General features: G+C 35.8%; 1 protein-coding gene across 4 annotated transcripts in view; it reads left to right on the top strand.

Moving 5' to 3' along the window:
- SH2D4A (SH2 domain containing 4A) overlaps window positions 1-18,284 on the top strand; it is a 112,638-nt gene that overhangs the window by 37,977 nt on the left and 56,377 nt on the right. The window lies entirely within an intron of this gene.

Here is an 18,284-nt window from a genome sequence, read left to right as displayed (position 1 = left end):
GGGGAGTGATCTGAAAAATACGTGTAAAAATTTTTGGACCTCCCTTTGTACCAGAGAAGACGTCTGAATTTTTATTTTTTTCTTTTATTGGATGTTCGCAGTATTAAAAAATAAAATATATAATACCATATAATACTGCACACATTTTTTATTCATTTCTGAATTTCTAAACTTTTTCTGTGTCATTTGCTGATCTTTGCATGTCAGTTGAGGCTTCTGGAAAATTGCCCTCAAATACCATTTAATTTCTTTTCTTTTTTTATTTTCAATACTATTTTATTTTCCAAATACATATAAAGATAGTTTTCAATAATAATTTTTATAAGACTTTGTGTTCCAGACTTTTCTCCTTTCTTCCTTTACCCCCCCTCTCCAAGACAGCAAGAAATCTGGTATAGTTTAAATATATTCAGTTTTTTTCAACCCATTTTCATATTTGTCATGTTATGAAGAAAAATTTAATCAAAAGGAAACAAACCACTAGGGAAAAAAATAAACAAACAAAAAGGTGAAAAGAGTATGCTTCAATCCACATTCAATCTTTATAGTTCTGTCTCTGGAATGTAGATAACATTTTTCCCTCTGATTTTTTTTGGAATTTTCTTGAATCATTGCATTGTTGAGAAGATCCAATCTGGTAGGTGTGAAGTGGTACCTCAGAGTTGTCTTAATTTGCATTTCTCTAATCAATAGTGATTTAGAGCATTTTTTCATATGACTATAAATGGCTTTAATTTCTTTGTCTGAAAATTGTCTGTTTCTATCATTTGACCATTTCTCAACTGGGGAATGACTTGTTTTTCTTGAAAATTCAAATCAATTCTCTATATATTTTAGAAATGAGACCTTTAACACTAACTGTAAAATTTTCCCCCCAGATTTCTGTTTCCCTTCTAACCTTGGCTATATTGTTTTGTTTGTGTAAATTTTTTAAAATTTAATGTAATCAAGATTATCCATTTTGCATTTTATGATGTTTTCCACTTCTTCTTTGGTCATAAATTCCTCCCTTCTCCAAAAATCTAACAGGTAGAGTATGCCTTGTTCTTCTTATTTGCATAGTATCACCTTTTTTCTCTAAATCATCAACTCCCATTTAATTTCTTTTGCTGACCCAGTATATATACTCCTCATGGTCTAACACAGTATCTTGTACATAGTAGATACTCATTTATTATTTGCTAAATAAAGTCTCTAAATTATTCTTATTGCAGTTTACTTGCATAATTCATTATGTTGAGTTTTGGGAAAATCTGTTTTCAGGATTTTTAATGGGTTCGTGTTGATTTGGAAGGAGGTATCTAATGGAAGCCCCAAGAATCTGCCTTTGGGATCTTTGTTTATAAATATTTTTATTGGTGATTTAAATGAATCCATAGGAGGTGTGCTTAGCAATTTAACAGAAGACTTAAAACTGGTATGGACAGTTAACTTTTGAGATAACAAGAGTCAGGATACCAAAAGACCCCAATGTGATTGGGCAATAGGACAGATTTAATAAGATTAAATGCATTAGAGGTGAATGCAGAGTCATATATTTGAGTTTACAAAACTAACTTCATACATAGAGGATGGAGGAGCTTTAACTAGATTCTGTGTCTTTAAGATCTGGCAGTTTGGTGAATTGCAAGTTTATACCAATTAAAAAGCTAATTTATTTAGAGGCTACATGAAAAGACACATCATTTCCAGAAGAGTAGAGGTGTCAGGTCTGTTGTATTTTGTCCTGGACTGATCAGGGGACTACAGATTGAAGTAAGTCATTCCTGGACTTGTAAGATTATCTTTCTGCCTTAGTTTCCTCAACTTTTAAGTGAGGATTTTAATGGCACCACCTTGAAGACTTCTTGTAAGGGTTAAATACAATAATATTTGTTGTTTTTTTTTTATTATTATAGTAACTTTTTATTGACAGAATCCATGCCATGGTAATTTTTTTTTTACAACATTATCTCTTGTACTCACTTCTGTTCCGATTTTTCCCTCCCACCCTCCAACCCCTCCCCTAGATAGCAAGCAGTCCTATATATGTTGAATATGTCCTAGTATATCCTAGATACAATGTATGTGTGCAGATCCAAACAATTTTCTTATTGCACAGGGAGAATTGGATTCAGAAGGTAGAAATAACCCGGGAAGAAAAACAAAAATGCAAACAGTTTACATTCATTTCCCAGTGTTTTTTTTCTTTGAGTGTAGCTGCTTCTGTCCATCATTGATAAATACAATAATATTTGTAAAACACTTAACACAGTGCCTGCAGATGCCATAAAAAATACTTATTTCTTTCCCCTTCTTCCTTAGTGTAGTGGCTAGCATATAGTAGGTGCTTAATAAGTGCTAGTTGACAGCCTGGGCATTTCTGCTCACAAATAGATTAAATTTTTATGGCTCCAGAATTTACATTCAACTCTGAGATTCTGTAATTCTGGGTCTAAATAATTTAGTAGATGCAGTCACTCAATATGTATATTCTAGTCAGTACCATAGAGGAGAATTTTGGCAATATTATTCACGTATTATGTCAAAGAGTGCTGAAGCAACTGATTCGCATTGTGCTACTTAGATATATCATAGTATCATAGGACCACAGATCTCTAGAACTGATGGGAATCTCAGAAGCCATCTAATTTGTTCCCTCCTCCCCATTTTATAGATAAGGAAACAGATTCAGGAAAATTAAGTGATTTGCCTAATATCATACAAGTAAAAATGGAATCTAGCTATCATCTTTTAAAATCACTGTGAAAGAAAGAAAAAACCCTAAAAAGACTTCTGATCCTCAGGGAAGAATATTTCACCTTGGGGAGAAAGAAAATAGAAAAAACAGTAGTTCTTTTAGGCACTATACTAAGCACTGGGGATACAAAAAAAGTGAAAAAAACAGTTCTAGCATTTTGTCTGTGTGAGTATTCTCTCCACTAACATACTTCTAGGAGTTTTCCAAAGAGAGCCTACCTAACATTCTGAAGACTCCACTTTGATTTTAGGAGTTTTTCTTATAACATTTGAGTTACTCATCACTCCAGTCATGGAGACAAGTTTAACTTCTTGTGAGGAAACTTCCTTTCCCACTACAGGTCAGCATGTTCTCTTTAATTTACAGTCTTAGAGACTTATTTTGGATGCTAAAAATTAGAGTGATTTGTCCAAAAACAAGAACTCTTATATCTTTAGTCTCAGAAATGAGATCTGAACCCAGGATTTCCTGACTCTGAAGCCAATTCTTTACTCGCTCTACTACAATGCCTCTTAGACAGTGGGACTCAAAGTGTAGTTCAAAGAATTGTTGAGGTCTCTGAAACCCTTTCAGAGGGTATACAGATTCAAAATTATTTTTTATTTCTAATATAGTAAATAGCTATAAATATAACCCATGTGAACAAAAACTCTTTGAACAGATCCTCAATAGTTTTTTTAACAACATGAAGATACTGAGAACAAAAGTTTGAGAACCACTGCTCTTAGATTTTCTGCTTAAAGTTACATTAGTGGGTTTTTTTTTCAAACTTTCAGTGGATTATGTACCTGTCTGTTCATTGTTTAATGAGGATACTGTTTCCCAAATTAGAATTATCATGAGTATCGATCCAACTTTCTCTGACTGGAAATGATGATTTCATTAGAATCTAGCTATCATCTTTTAAAATTAGACTGTTAGCTAGCACTGTGAAAGAAAGAAAAAAACCTGAAGAAGATTCCTGATCCTCAGGGAAGAATATTTCACCTTGGGGAGAAAGAAAATAGAAAAACTAGTAGTTGTGTTAGGCACTATACTAAGCGCTGGAGATACAAAAAAAGTGGAAAAACCAGTATAATGGGGGAAACAAGATATTTGTATAATCTCTCTCTCATATGTGTATGTATATATGTATGTATGTATAAATTGGAGATAACCTCAAGGAGAAGGCACTTCTTTATTTTTTTATTTTTCCTAACGCATGTAAAGATAGTTTTCAACATTCATTTTTGTATGATTTTGCGTTCCAAATTTTTTCTTTCTTCCTCCCTTAACTCTTCCCTCCCCAAGACATCAAGTAATATAATACAGGTTAAACATGTATGATTGAGAAGGTACTTCTTGCAGAAGGTGAGATTTGCAAGAAGCCAGAAAAGCTGGGAGGCAGAGATGAAGGAGAGAATCCCAGGCATGATGGATAGCCAGTGAAAATCCCCCAAGATGGGAGATGGAGTATCTTATTAATTAGTATTTTTCTCACTTTCAATTTTATTAATCTCTCCTTTGATTTTCAGGATTTCTGATTTGGTATTTAATTTGGGGTTTTAATTAGTTCTTTTTCTAGTTTTCTTTTTAGTTGCATGCCCAGTTAATCTTCTCTTTCTCTATTTTATTTATATTAGCATCTAGAGAAATAAAATTTCACCTAAAAACTGCTTTGGCTACATCCCATGAGTTTTGGTCTGTTGTCTCATTATTGTCATTTATTGGATGAAATTATGGATTGTTTCTGTGATTTGTTGTTTGACCTATCCACTCTTTAGGGATAGATTATTTTGTTTCCAATAAATTTTTCTAATCTGTTTTTCCATTGGCCCTTTATTACAAGTAACTTTTATTGTATCATGACCTGAAAAGGATTTAATTTAATATTTTTGCTTTTATGGATTTGAATATGAGGTTTTTAATGCCTTAATCTATGGTCAATTTTTATATAGGTGCCATGTATCACTGAAAAAAAAGGCATATTCCTTTTCCCATTCAATTTTCTACAGAGGGCTATCAAACCTAACTTTTCTAAAATTCTTTTTACCCCCTTAACTTTCTTCTTTAGTTTTGATTGCATTTATCTAGTTGTGAGAGAAGGAGGTTTTGCTGTCTATTTCTACCTGCAACTCATCTTCTCTTCTAAAAATTTGGATGCTTTACCCCTTGTTTAGTATTGATATTACTTTATTATGTGTGGTACCTTTTTGGCAAGATGCAGTTTCTTTCCTTAGAGACAGAGAATATCTTGATAAAAAGGAATAGCAAGCACTGAATTAGATAGTACATGGAAGGCAAAAAAAAAAAAAAAAAAAAGTGGGAGAAGCCTGGAAAGGTAAAAAGGATCAGGTTAGGAAGGGCTTTAAAAGTCAAACAGAGTTGGATTTTTCTTGGTAACAGAATGAAGGTCCCCAAACACTCTGAAAGTGGGCTTGTGATTCTATTCTCTGGAGAGAAATAGAAGAGAGAAAAAAAGAAGTTGATATTCAGTAGAGATGGAAGAAATGGCAGTCTGTATTTTCATTTCAAAGATTATCTCCATTGTGTTTTTCTGGTGACTGGTTGTATGTGGTCTGGGACCTCATTCATCAGCAGGCAGACTTTGTCCTTGTCTGTGAAAGGGCCTTGAGTAAAATTTTATCTGCTGACCCTTAGATGTTTATCTCTAAAGGACTGTACATTTATTTTTTGGGGAAAAAGTGGCCTTCGTAGTAGGCCACACAGCATAAATGTGCAGATAAAAAATTTAGAACACAAACACTGGGATTTACAATCTAAAAAAGACTGCAGTTAGCAGATAAAGAGCCTTGAACTTGTTTCTCCCCTTTCATATCTCCTTAAGACAATGGGACTGGAAAGTGCCCTCAGATTTCTCCTGAGGTGATGGGTTTCAGGAGGTAGGTGGGGAAGTGCCAGAAGATCTGACATTGCTTGTTTAGAAATCAGTTACATAAATGCAAACCTTCTGATAAAACCAAAGAAAAGACATCACTTAAAATGTACTTTTTGTAAAGGAAACCTAAAAGTTTCACTTAATTTTGCAAAGCAGAATCTTCAAACTCTTTTCGTCCCTAATTCCAGATGTATTTCTAAATGGTTTAAGTGTGTTTTTAAGGGACAAATCTAAAGTGTTGTTTTTTGTTTTTGTTTTTTAATCCTGTAGTGAACAAATTCCCAGCTTGGGTCTTCTCTGTCTTTTTTGCTTCATGCAGCAAATATAAACTTACTGTCTACATTAGCATCATTGGTATTGATCTCTTGAGAATAGTCATTTGACTTTATGAAGGAAGAATTGGGACTGAGTTGCTGAGAACCACCCATTTCTCAGAAAGGATAAAGGAGTGTGTTCTGTGACAAGCAGCATGGCAAAGTGGGTAGAGAGCGGACCTCAAATTTAGGAAGACTCAGATTCAAGCCTCTGATGTATACGAGCTGTGTAACCCAGGCAAGTCACTTCAGACAAGTTTCTAAGACTACCATGAGGGTGCCAGCTGACTTCCCTATTCCAGTAAGAGCCAGGTCCTGTTCTTCATTCTCTGTTCTATGGCTCTGTGGATGGGCAGCACAATAGTGGAGAGAAAGGTAGTTTTGGGGTCAGAAAGGCCTAGACACCTCCCCTGCTTCAGACACTTCCTAGCTGTGGATCAAAGGCAAGTCATTCGAACAAAGGCAGATCGCAGCTCTCTGGGAGCCTCAGTTTCTTTGCTGGTATTTTGGGATAATGAACCTTTTCATGCCTACCATATAGGGTACAATGAGGCTCAAGGGAAGGAATGAATATAAAGGAATCTACAAATTAAATTGCTATGTAAGTGTCAGTAATTATAATTAAGAACTCCATTTTGGACACTCTTTCTTCCCTTCTTGCACGGTAGTAGCTAAAGGTTTGGCTTTGTCATTGTTTGGGTTTTCAGGGGGTGTGAGGGATGGAGTGGATTAGTCAGATTACTCTCTGCTCAAATTATATAAGACCAAATTGAGTCCAGTGGACATGCAAGGAGAGATGGCAGTAAGTGATGTAGGTTTGGAGTACTGAAGATGAAGAGGGCAGCATATATAGATTTGGGAGTCATCCACAGAGAAATGGCAAAATCACAATGAAGGTATAGAGAAGAGGACCTAAGAAAAAGGTCTAAGTAGTTCATTTCTCTTTCTCGTCTACTTCTTGCTAACAAAAGCACCCCCTCCCTCCCAACCATTGGAAGACTGAGGCAGGGTTCCTCAGAATCACTCTTGACTCTGCCTCTACCCACCATCTGAGCAGTTGCCACATCTTGTCATTTCTATTTTCACAACAGCTCTTGCTTCTGGCTCTTCCTCTCCACTCATGGAACAACAACCCTACTTCAAGCCTAAATTACTTTTTGCCTAAACTATTATAATTATTATAATTAGTCTCCCTCCTGTCAGAGTTTCCTTCCACAAATGCATCCTCCACACCAGAGACATCAAACATTTGCAACCTGAGGTTTGCAACATTCCTGAATGTCTGACTTCTCATTGAGTTAACTACATAGACTTTATGGCTCATAATCTGGGCAGGTGGGTGGGGAGAGAGATAGGGAAGTATAGAGAGAGACAGAAGTGGAGGGAAAGGGAGAGAGAGAGACAAAAAGACAGAGAGAAACAGAGAAAGAGAGAGAGAGAGAGAGAGAGAGAGAGAGAGAGAGAGAGAGAGAGAGAGAGAAGAGAGAGAGAGGAAAAATATTCAACATAGTTTAAGGATATTTGTCTCTATTCCCTTGGTCCCCACCTCTACCAGACAGCCTCAAGCTTGAGTGTTTCTATCATTATTTGTTGAGGAAAGAAAGATGGCAGCAACATTATAATGTGCTAAACAGAAACACTATAACTAGTTAATGATTCCTTCCTTTCATCCATGGACTATTTCAGAAGGAACCCAACTCTATCAAATCAGACTTTGGAGAGAGAGTTTAGTAGAGTGGGAAGAGCATTAGATTTGGAGATAGAAGACCAGGATTTTCTCCCTAGCTTTGCCACTTTTTACCTGCATGAGCTACAAGGCAGTACAATTCTCTTTTACTTAGTTTCCTCATTTGTAAAATGAAGATGTAGGAGTATATTATTTAAAGGTTCCCTTCCAAAGGTGTCAGTGGGGTATACAGACAGAGATATAACTCTAGAGCTAGTGAAATTTTCTGGGCTACAGGACTGCAGATATAAATGTAATCATCTGGAAAAAAAGGAGTCATTGTTAAAACCTTGGGAGTGAATGAGATTGTCAAGGAAGGGAGTGTATAGAGAGAGAGGAGAAGATGGTCTGTACCTCCTGTCTTATCTTGAGAAGGGATGCTAAACATAAAGATAGGAAGAGCATTTTTGACAGTTGAGCTAAAAATGGGAAGTTTGAGTGAAGTAGATTTGTATTTCTAATTCACACCAGAAAGAAGCCCTGTTGCTTCTTGAATAGACTTATTTCAGTATCATTTCTGTGTGTATCAATGTGTGGGTGCATGTGTGGATGGAGAGGGGAGTTAGTGAGAAGAGTAAAATAAATTGCTCCCCATAATAGATAAAAACACAGAAAGAATTATAAAACTACTTATCAAATCCCAGAGCCTCAGTCAGCGGAGTGCATGATAACCAGATCTTGGGTCATGCAGTTTTGACCTTAAACGGACCATCAAGTATCATCTAACCAGATCCTCCACTTTACAGGTGAGAAAACTGAGATCTCAAGTGCCTTGCCCAGATAGCAAATAGCTGAGCTAAGATTTGAACCTCTAGTTCTAAGCCATAAGATAAACTATTTTCATTAAATAAAATATTTATTTGAGATGATTACATAATGCTAAAATTATGATTTTTGGAAAATGCTACTTTATGAGGCAGCAGGGTAGTACGGTAGGTAGAGTACCAGTCCTGGAGTCAGGAGCACCTGAATTTAAATCCAACCTCAAACACTTATTATCTGTGTGACTCTGGGCAAGCCACTTAATCTCAGTTTCCTCCAAAAAAGAAAATGATGCCTCATAAAAATACAAAGAGGACAATGTATATGAAAGAGTAGCATTATGTTCTTTAGGATGCCAAATTAGAGAATCAGAGAGACTCAGGCTTAGAAGGATTTTTAGACCAACCCATACCTGGCTTAAGAATTCTGTCTACAGATTTCCTGTCAAGTAATAAATTCCATTTGAAGATCTCCACTGAGAGAGACTCACTTGTAGAAGCAAGGGTCATCATAATAGAACTTTAGTAAATGAAGAGGGACAAGATGTTATTGTTAAAAGTCCCAAGGGAAAGTAGAAGGCTCAAACAACTGTCTAAAATCCACCAGGTCATTTTTTAAGGAAGCATGCTGTTTTGAGGTATGTCCTATCAGCATCTTAAAACCCCATCCCAAAGACTTAATATATAATATATATTATATATCTTAATATTATGTTATCTTATATTATTATATATTATATATCTTAATATTATATAATCTTGTTATTATATATTATTGTATATTATATATCTTAATATCATATCTTACATTATTATATATTATATATTAATATTGTATTATCTTGTATTATTGTATATTATATATCATATATCTTAAATTTTTATATATCTTAATTATAAAGCTAAGGAAGGCCCTAGCAATCCATGTTGCTTTTGATGGGTTCCCCTAAGGACAATCAGTGCTCATGATGAGGTGAGGAGAGAGTAGTTACTGAATGAGTGATGCTGAGAGGAGAGAACTGAGAAAGGAGTCGTCCATGAGTGTTAGGAGGGACTGGGAAGGCTGAGTGTGAGGACGGACATCTGAAAGGAAACGGTTCTGTTTGGTGGAGGGGATGCTCCTAGGGGTAGACCCAAGCAGAGGATTCCTGCCCGTCAAGACAGCTGAATAAGCAGTGGGCCTTGGGTCCCAGGGCTAATCCTGTGGTTCAGTAGGCGCTGACCACAGCGCGGCAGACGGGAACATCCAGGCAGCAAAGTCAGGAACCCAAGTTGTTTCCACCTGCAGCAGGGTAGCTTGCATGCTTGTGCATAAATGTGTGTATAAAATGTGCAAACCTCTGTGTGCTTGTGCACGTGTACATGGGGATGGATGTACATATAGGCACAAATATATGTGTGTGCTTATGTATACATATGTGTGTATATATGTACTATGTGTGTATATGTATATGTATATATGTTTAGAATGTGCTTCAAGATTTAACTATATACAGATAAACTACATTCTAGCTGCCATGACTCTTCCACAGCAGTTAGGCAATCACAAAGCAGGAAGAATTCTAGGGGGAGCCTTTCAGGGCTGCTCCTCCGCCACGGTACCCACTGGCCCTCGGCTCTCACCCACGGCTCCAAGAAGCTGCAGCAGCCGCACCCCAGCAGCCCCCCGGCAGACAGACTAACTCCAGACGAGGGGACTAGGGGGTCTCGAATGTATTGGTGATTTGGGGGGGTGTCTGCCCTAGCAAGGGGGACTTCTCCCAGCAGTACAGGCAGATGAGAATGGGTGTTCCAACGGCCGTGAAGGCTGAAACAGAGCTTAGCCCAGTTACCCACTGAGTCTCAGACCACTGCCAGTCGTCCTGACTTCCGTCTTACCCTCTGTGGAAGAGAGAGCCTGGCAAATGCACACCTCTGCCTCACTTAAATCCAGCGCACACGTGAGTCAAGACATCACCCCATAATGTCACTGGTCTTTGAAATCAAAAGACAAACAGTAGCAGCAGTAATCACACATATCTATACCTGTCTGTCTTTCTATCTATCTATCCATGCATCTAATTATCTATCTGTCTGTCTATCTATCCATGCACCTATGTAATATCTATCTATCTATGCATCTGTCTAATTATCTATCTGTCTGTCTGTCTGTCTATACATGCATCTGTTTAATTATCCATGTCTATCTATCTATCTTTCTGTTTGTGTGTCTGTCTGTGTATCTATGTGTTTATCTAGCTATCTTCCAATGCTACTGGGATACTGATTCAAAAGAAATAAGTATAGCCCTTATGGCTGCTTAGTATATCTTGGTGAAGTTGGTACATGTATTGAGGGCTGTGTAAGGAGCTTGAGATAGTCAGGGATATAAAGCTACTTTTTTTAAAATTTACAATGCTTTACATAACTCATGAGAAGCTAATGTTTTATTTGCCTGATATATGTCATTTGCAGGTTCTGCTTCTCATATTTGTGTCAATAATGGCACTTATAAGTTCAAGACTACAAATACTATGTATAAATTTTTTAGAAAATACAATAGTTTTTTATTTTCAAAATATATGCAAAGATAGTTTTCAACATTCACTCCTACTAAGCTTTATGTTCCAAATTTTTCTCCCTCCCTTTCCCTCATCCCTTCCCCTAGACAGCAAGTAACCCAATTTATGTAGACCATGTAATTTTTCTACACATATTTCCACATTTATCATGTACGTCTAAAATTTTATGAGGATTTTTTTGGGGGGAGGGGAGAAGTTGGCTTGTTTTTTGCTTTGTGTGAGTGTGTTGGGCCTTTGTATCTCAACTTATCACTCACTACGTAGTGACTATAGAAGTGAGATTGACTTCTACTCCTGTACTTTGTTATCTCTCTGAAAAGCCTCCATTTCCAAACACTTTAGATGCGTATACTATATATTTTCCTCATGCCCTTTCCATTTGGTGTCAGGGCAGAGAAGCATAGTTGCAAAGCAGATAAGCTGGTGTGCCATGTAGTTAAAATACCATCTATTTAACAAATGTAGACACAAAAAGAAAACTGGTTTCAAAAAAAAATACTATATAAATACATGCCATGTACGGGTTTACTGTTAATTTTAAATTAGTTCCTGCTAAGTGCCATGTGTAGATTGCCAGGAACCATGTACAAGAAGTAGAAGAAAAGGGGAAAAGCTGCCTGAGGATATCTATTGTCCTCGTTTACTTCTCCAGAAAAAAATCTTTATCTGTGGGGAGTTAATATTCTATTGCCAGCAGTAAACTGTGTTTTCCAGTTGTTCCATCCTACTAATCTGCAGTCTTAGGAAAATTACTGTCTTTGTCTTATTTGCATCAAAATTCTCTATAATTGTATCAAAATACAGTCTCATCAGACTCTTGAAGCAAGACCTATAGTAATCAATTTCTTCTTTTATTTTAAACCTGGATATGGTCCAAAATGCTGTGTTTTATTTGACACAGCAAACTCCTTTGTATTGAAATTGGTAGAATGATAGAATGTTATGATTAATGTTTTGGTTAACAGAATACATCATTTCTTACTATAAGTGAATTTCCAGTTTTTAGAGAATTGGAATAAAATTTGTTTAAAATTGAAAATATGTTGAATGTAACTTAATTCCCCTAATCTTTATGGGGAATTATAAATAAATCTCCAAATAAATAAATCCTTATTTGTAGGATGAGAGCTTAGAACAAACATTTTCAGAGCCCCTTTTTGCTATAAATCATAGGATTCTGTGTTTCAGAAGGTATTTTATAAACTTATTTATTAAAAGTAGCCATCCTGAAAGTCAGTTACCATTCTATAGTACCGCAGCTATAGAATGTTTAGAAGATTTATATGAATCTATGTGACATTTTAAGGTTATAAAGTGATTTCCTCACAATTATTTGAGCAAGTTGATGTATACTGGTTCTTGGCCATACCCTCTAAATTGTTTTGCTTGTTTTTAAAAATAAATTCTTTGGAAGGTCAGAAAGAATCACAAACAAGCAGGACAACCTTGAAAGTTACATGTTGAATTTATTACATATCTTTTGAAACAGATATCCATAAGAGAATTTCTTAGTTTTATCTTCAATCCTTTTTTGGGGGAGGCAGCACTGTTGGTATGTATATGGCAATGTTCATTTTATTTGGTGCTTGCTAAATTCAGATAAGATAGTTTTCTAAAATAATAATTAAATCTTTCATAGCAGTTTATCATTTAATCATTCTGACAAAAATATTGTTTGACTTCTAGATTATTGTATATAACTTAGAGTTCACTATAAAAAGCCTTTGGTAGTTAAGGATGTTAGGAAGAAATGACTTGTTTGCATATTGCTTTGGAGATAATTAGAGTCACATTTCTTTCAATTTTCAACTGGGAAATGGCTTGTTTTTAGCTAAATAAGGGAATTTCAGGAGTGTATAGAGGAGGCTGCTGCAAGGATAGATGTAATTTATCAGTTAAGTACTACTACATGAACATCTAATAGTGACTTTAGTACTGTGTATGGTCTGATAGAAAGAGAGACAGACGCAAAAAGACACACATAGAGAGAAAAAGGAGACAGAGAGAGAAACAGAAAGAGAAAGACACAGAGAAAGACATAGAGAGAGACACACAGAGAGAATGCATGCACATGTTGATCTTTGGTTGCCCTGGAGTTGGGGGGGAGGTGATTGTTGGATCTGGAAGGGAAGGTGAAGTCCAACCTCCACATTTTGGAGATGAGGGAACTGAGTCAGTCCCAAAGACAGGAAATGACTTTACCTGAGTTTACCTTATTCAAAAGACAAAGATGGCACCTGTCTGCCCCAAGGAGTTTGTTATCTTGAAGAAGTTCACAGACTAATAGCTGTGTCACACTAACTGTGTGACTATAGGTAAATCAGTTGTACTCTGTTTGCCTCAGTTTTCTCATCTTTAAAATGAGGGTTATAATAACACATGCCCCCCAGGTTCATTGTGAGGATCAAATGAATTAATGCTTGTAAAGTGCTCTATAGCACTCCATAGCAGAACTTCTGGAACATAATGTGATTTTTTTTTCCTATTTAGTCTAACTCTTGGATCCTGTTTGGGTTTTCTTGGCAGATACTGGAGCAGCCTGCCATTTCCTTTTCTATCTCATTTTACAAATAAGGAAACTGAGGTAAACAGGGTCAAGTAATCTGTCTGTGGTCAAGTGTTTGAGTCTGGATTTGAACTCACAAAAATGACTCTTCTGACTCCACGCCCTGCAATCTATGCACTGAGGAGGCTCTTATAATTGTTAACTAATCTTATTAAGAATGTTGCCCACCATCACCTGACAAGTAAATGTTAACTTGAACCCAAGTTTTCTGAAGCTAGCTCTTTATTCATTAGTTCATGCTTTCTCTGTATGTATATATAAATATATGTATGTACATACATATAAGTGTATGTAGAATATACACAACATAAAGACAAGATAGTTGTGCTACAGAGGGCCTTAATCATGGGAGAGGAAGGAAGGGAATCAGGAATGGCAGTATGTGTCTATAGCTCTCAGTTAATATAAATGTTAGGTAGATTTTTTTAAAAATCAGAAAACATATTTTCAGATAAGCTGTCCCTATATCTATCTGTTAGATTAACTATCTAAGGAAAGCATGATAACCAGTTAGAAAGTGAAAAATTTAGTGAGACCTGTTACTCAGATGCATATAAAATGAGAGAAAAAGCCTTTTTGTCAGAATTCATCCTTTGAAGAAACAAGACAAAATAAACAAATTCAAATTGGTTTGCATGCTTTCAGGAGTAGCTGGAGAATTATGAGTTTTTATATGTTTTATATATAAGATCTATATATAGGTCTTAATAAGACCTTCTATTCAGCTTACCAGCCCATTGTTATGACTACATTTAACAAAATCAGAGCATATTATATCTGGAAGAAACATTAGATTGTATGGTCCAACTTCCACAAATTGTCATTGAGGAAACCGAGTGAATCCCAGAGAGAAAAATTGATTTAGCTGGGGTCACTTTATTTAAAACAGCTGCCCCCTGATGCACATCTGTTCATTTCAGTCAATTAATCAATCAACCAATAGCATTTATTAACCGCACTTTTAGTGTGGCCAATGGCAAGTCATTTAACACACCTCTCTATTCCTCAGTTTCCTCATCTATAAAATGAAGGATTTTGTTTTAATGGACTCTGAGGCTCTTTCCAGCCCTAGCTCTGTGATCCTGCAATCCAGGCATGTACCATACAAGTATTTCTTAAGAGCTTATTTGAGCAAAAGTCTGGGGAAACAAAGATATAACAGTCCTTAGGTAGCCAACCTAACCTACTTCCTCTACTGTCTCCCACTGTACCAGCATCTCAAGACTCAGAAAAAGAGCTGTCAAACATGTGGCATTGTTGCATTTGTATGACTGCTAAAAGCCATTCTTAAAAATCATGGGTAAAAAATTAGTGGGCATTAACTTAATGGATAACTTGGAAGTCAGAGATAAACTATGTCTCCAACCAGTTTTAAAAATGCATATAATGAGACCAATCCATCTCTCAAGACAAAGGGTCTACAGGGGAGAGATAATTCTTTTAGTGTAGAATATTAACTGCATCTTTTTATAGCCCAATTTCTTAAATATGTTTGAGCTGTCACATTTATAAGTGTTAAACTTTAAACATTAAATTTTTATAGAAACATAAGACTAAGTCTCCAAAAGAGTTTTCTTACTGTGAGTTCTCCATGCAAATGAAATTAGAGATCCAGAAAAACAATAATATTGCTACTATTACTATTATTATTATTATTATACCAATCAGTACAGATCAAAGTCACAGAAACTGATTAAAGCTAGTTGTTCTGGCATGGTAGTTTGCCTGCAAAATGGTCTAGTGGATTGAGTCCTAGATCTAGTTGAGTCCTGGCATGATGGATAATCTGTATCATGAAGACATGGGTTCAGATTCCATCTTTGATGCTTGCTCACTTTGTAGCCACTGGTTTCTCTTAATTTCTCTGGATCTAGGACTTACTAGCTAAGTAACAGATGATTTTCATCTTGACAGAAGGTAGGGGTAAAGTTTCACATTTGTAAATTAAATCACTAATCCTTCCTTTATTCTGCTATGGCATTTATAGCAAATCTGTCTGCTTTTGACATTTTGGGCTTGTTTTTCACATTTGTAGCATGTTTTAGATGACCTTTCAATGATGGTTCCACATTCTTTTTCTTGCCCTTAGAAATGGTACCAGTCCTAGAAAGGTAATGAGGAGACCTGGATTCTGGCTATCCCTCTAGCATTCATTTATAAAATCTGGCATTAATTTATAAAAATGAGAAAATGAAAGAATAGCAAATAAGATAATATATGTAAAGCCCCTTGCAAACCTTAAAGCTCTCTTTGAATGCCCTTATTATCTTGAAGGCTCTTTTAGTTCAAAATTTTGAGTCCAGGAGAATCAGCAGTATAATGTAATATATAAGCTAGAGCAGAATTGCAATGCGATACTTAAAAGAAAAAATTCCATTCTTGGTCTCTTTGCCCTTCATTTCACAAATAGAAATGTGGTTTGTATTCCCCTGAAAGCATATCAAAAGGGATGTTTAGAGAAAGCACGGGGTTCAGGGTCTTTGTTCTGTCAATGTACAAAGGGACACCTTAACTGTAAAGAGCTCTCCTTCTGGAAGTGTCAGAATAAATCATATTTTTACCTTTGAAAGCTCATCAGTCCAACTCTGGTGTTTTTAAAAATTCTCTGTGGAGCTATGTTTTAACTCAAAATAAAACTTCAGTTCATTATGTAATCATAGGATATTTTAAAGGGTGACTGTAAGCAGGCTGGAGCATGTTACCAGTGATCACTTGTATGTATGAAATAACATGAAAGGTCTCCCTCCATTGTAATAGAATGAATGGAAATGGCAGTGGGTCAGTCATGTAGCAAGAATGGAGGATGATGAATAGATTGACAATGAGGGTATTACATCAATCCCTTCCCAAAGCTAAAGTTCTTATAGGAAAGTCTTTGGGGAGATCCTCTATGCAGTATCTATGCAAGGGTCATAGCATCATAAATCTAGAGCTGGGAGGGATTTCAAAGACCATTTGTACAACCATCTTATTTTATAGATGAGAAAAGCTAAAGTGAAACCAAGGTCACTTATAATAATTATCAGAGGCTAGCTTTGAACTTAAATCCTTGGCAAGAAGTCTGTGGAATAAAAAGGCACGGATTGATTATGATCTGTTCTGTTAGAGGAAGTATCCATAATAATGAGATCATGAACCCACTGAAATACTTTAAGAGATTATTTAGGGAGAATAACATAATATCATTATGTTATTTTCTCCATATGATATATATGTAATAAGAAAATATATTTTCTACTCGCACCACCTTTTTGCCTGAGAAATTTTTATGCAAATCTATATACAGATATTTAAAACAGGTATACAGATCAAAATACTTATTGATAAATCATAATTTCGAGATCCCCACATTCAGTTACATGATCCCATATGGTGTTGGGACATAATTTAAGAAGCTTTGTATTATATAATCTATATCTGTATGTATATATAATCATATATTTTGTTATATTACTATAGAGAAAGTAGTATATGTATATGTATAGTACATATATACTATGTTCTATTCTATGATACATTACTTCTATTAGTACAATACAATATTTTATATATATACATATATAATATAATCATTCTATATGTATCCTTGCCTTCTATAAAAATCTTAATTCAATCATTAAAAAATAATTGTGGTTTGGCTGCTTAACATTAGTTTATTACTTTAGGCTGCTAACACATTTTTAAAGGTGATTAAAGTAGCATACTTATTATAAATTATGGCTTTGTATAACATGGCATAGTGGGTAGAAGGCCAGTCTTGGAGTCAGAAGGAATAATTAAAAGCTCACATTTATATAGCAGTACTCTAAATTTTGCCAAGCACTTTACATTTACGATCTCACCTTGATTCTAACAAGCCTGTGCCATGGGTACCATTATGTACAATTTAAACATCAGAAAATGGAGGTTCACAGAGGCTGTGACTCGGAATCACTCTGCCAATAAATACTTTAGGCAGATTTTTGACACAAGTAACAAATCACCTAAACTCTCAGCAACTTTGAGACTTAAAAATTACTGACAAGTTGCTGGTGGGCATTGGTAAAATATAGAAATTTCTTTAAAGGAAGAAAATCCCAAGTCCAGACCAAAAATATGCATGCAGCATTGCTTAGAGCATGTAAGAGATCCTACTTTATCAACACTAGGAATATTGGGAAGGTGACCAAATGGGCTAATTCAGGGATACCAGAACTGGAAGGGAATCTGAGGTCTCAGCTCTAGGGAGCAGGAGTGATGTAGAATTAGGGTTCCAGGCAGGCAATTATATATTTTAACAATGAAGACAAAGGATAAACCCCTGAGACTTTTTCTAAACTGAAAAAAAGAAATATACTAACTTTGAAGCAAAGCTCCAAGTTTATTATAGAAAATATTAAATGGCTCTCATGGCTGTGCTCAGGTGATGAGGAAGTTAAATCAACAACCTGAACACTGTCCTTTAATAGAAAAACTGAGTGTGGGGCTCACTGAGAGAGAACAGCATATGCTCCAAGCACAATTCAGCCTTGTTGATCATTGTTGGGATCCGACTCCTACATCTCATGGTGGACTCCATTAACCTTCTCCTCAGGCATCTGCAGTTATGTCGCCAACCTTGTCTCCCTCATCACTTCTTTCTCAGTTTTAGTCTGATTTATTTTCCTCTGTATGAGCGCATTCCTTTGCAAAAAATCAGTGTAGCCAATCAGTGTATATTGTTTATTTAAATCAGAGGCTTTTAACCTGAGGTCCACAA

The sequence above is a fragment of the Sarcophilus harrisii genome, chromosome 2 (genome assembly GCF_902635505.1).
Source record: "Sarcophilus harrisii chromosome 2, mSarHar1.11, whole genome shotgun sequence".
Classification (NCBI taxonomy): domain Eukaryota; kingdom Metazoa; phylum Chordata; class Mammalia; order Dasyuromorphia; family Dasyuridae; genus Sarcophilus; species Sarcophilus harrisii.
The sequence above is the reverse complement of the archived record's forward strand: the minus strand, read 5'-3'. Positions and strand labels throughout refer to the sequence as shown.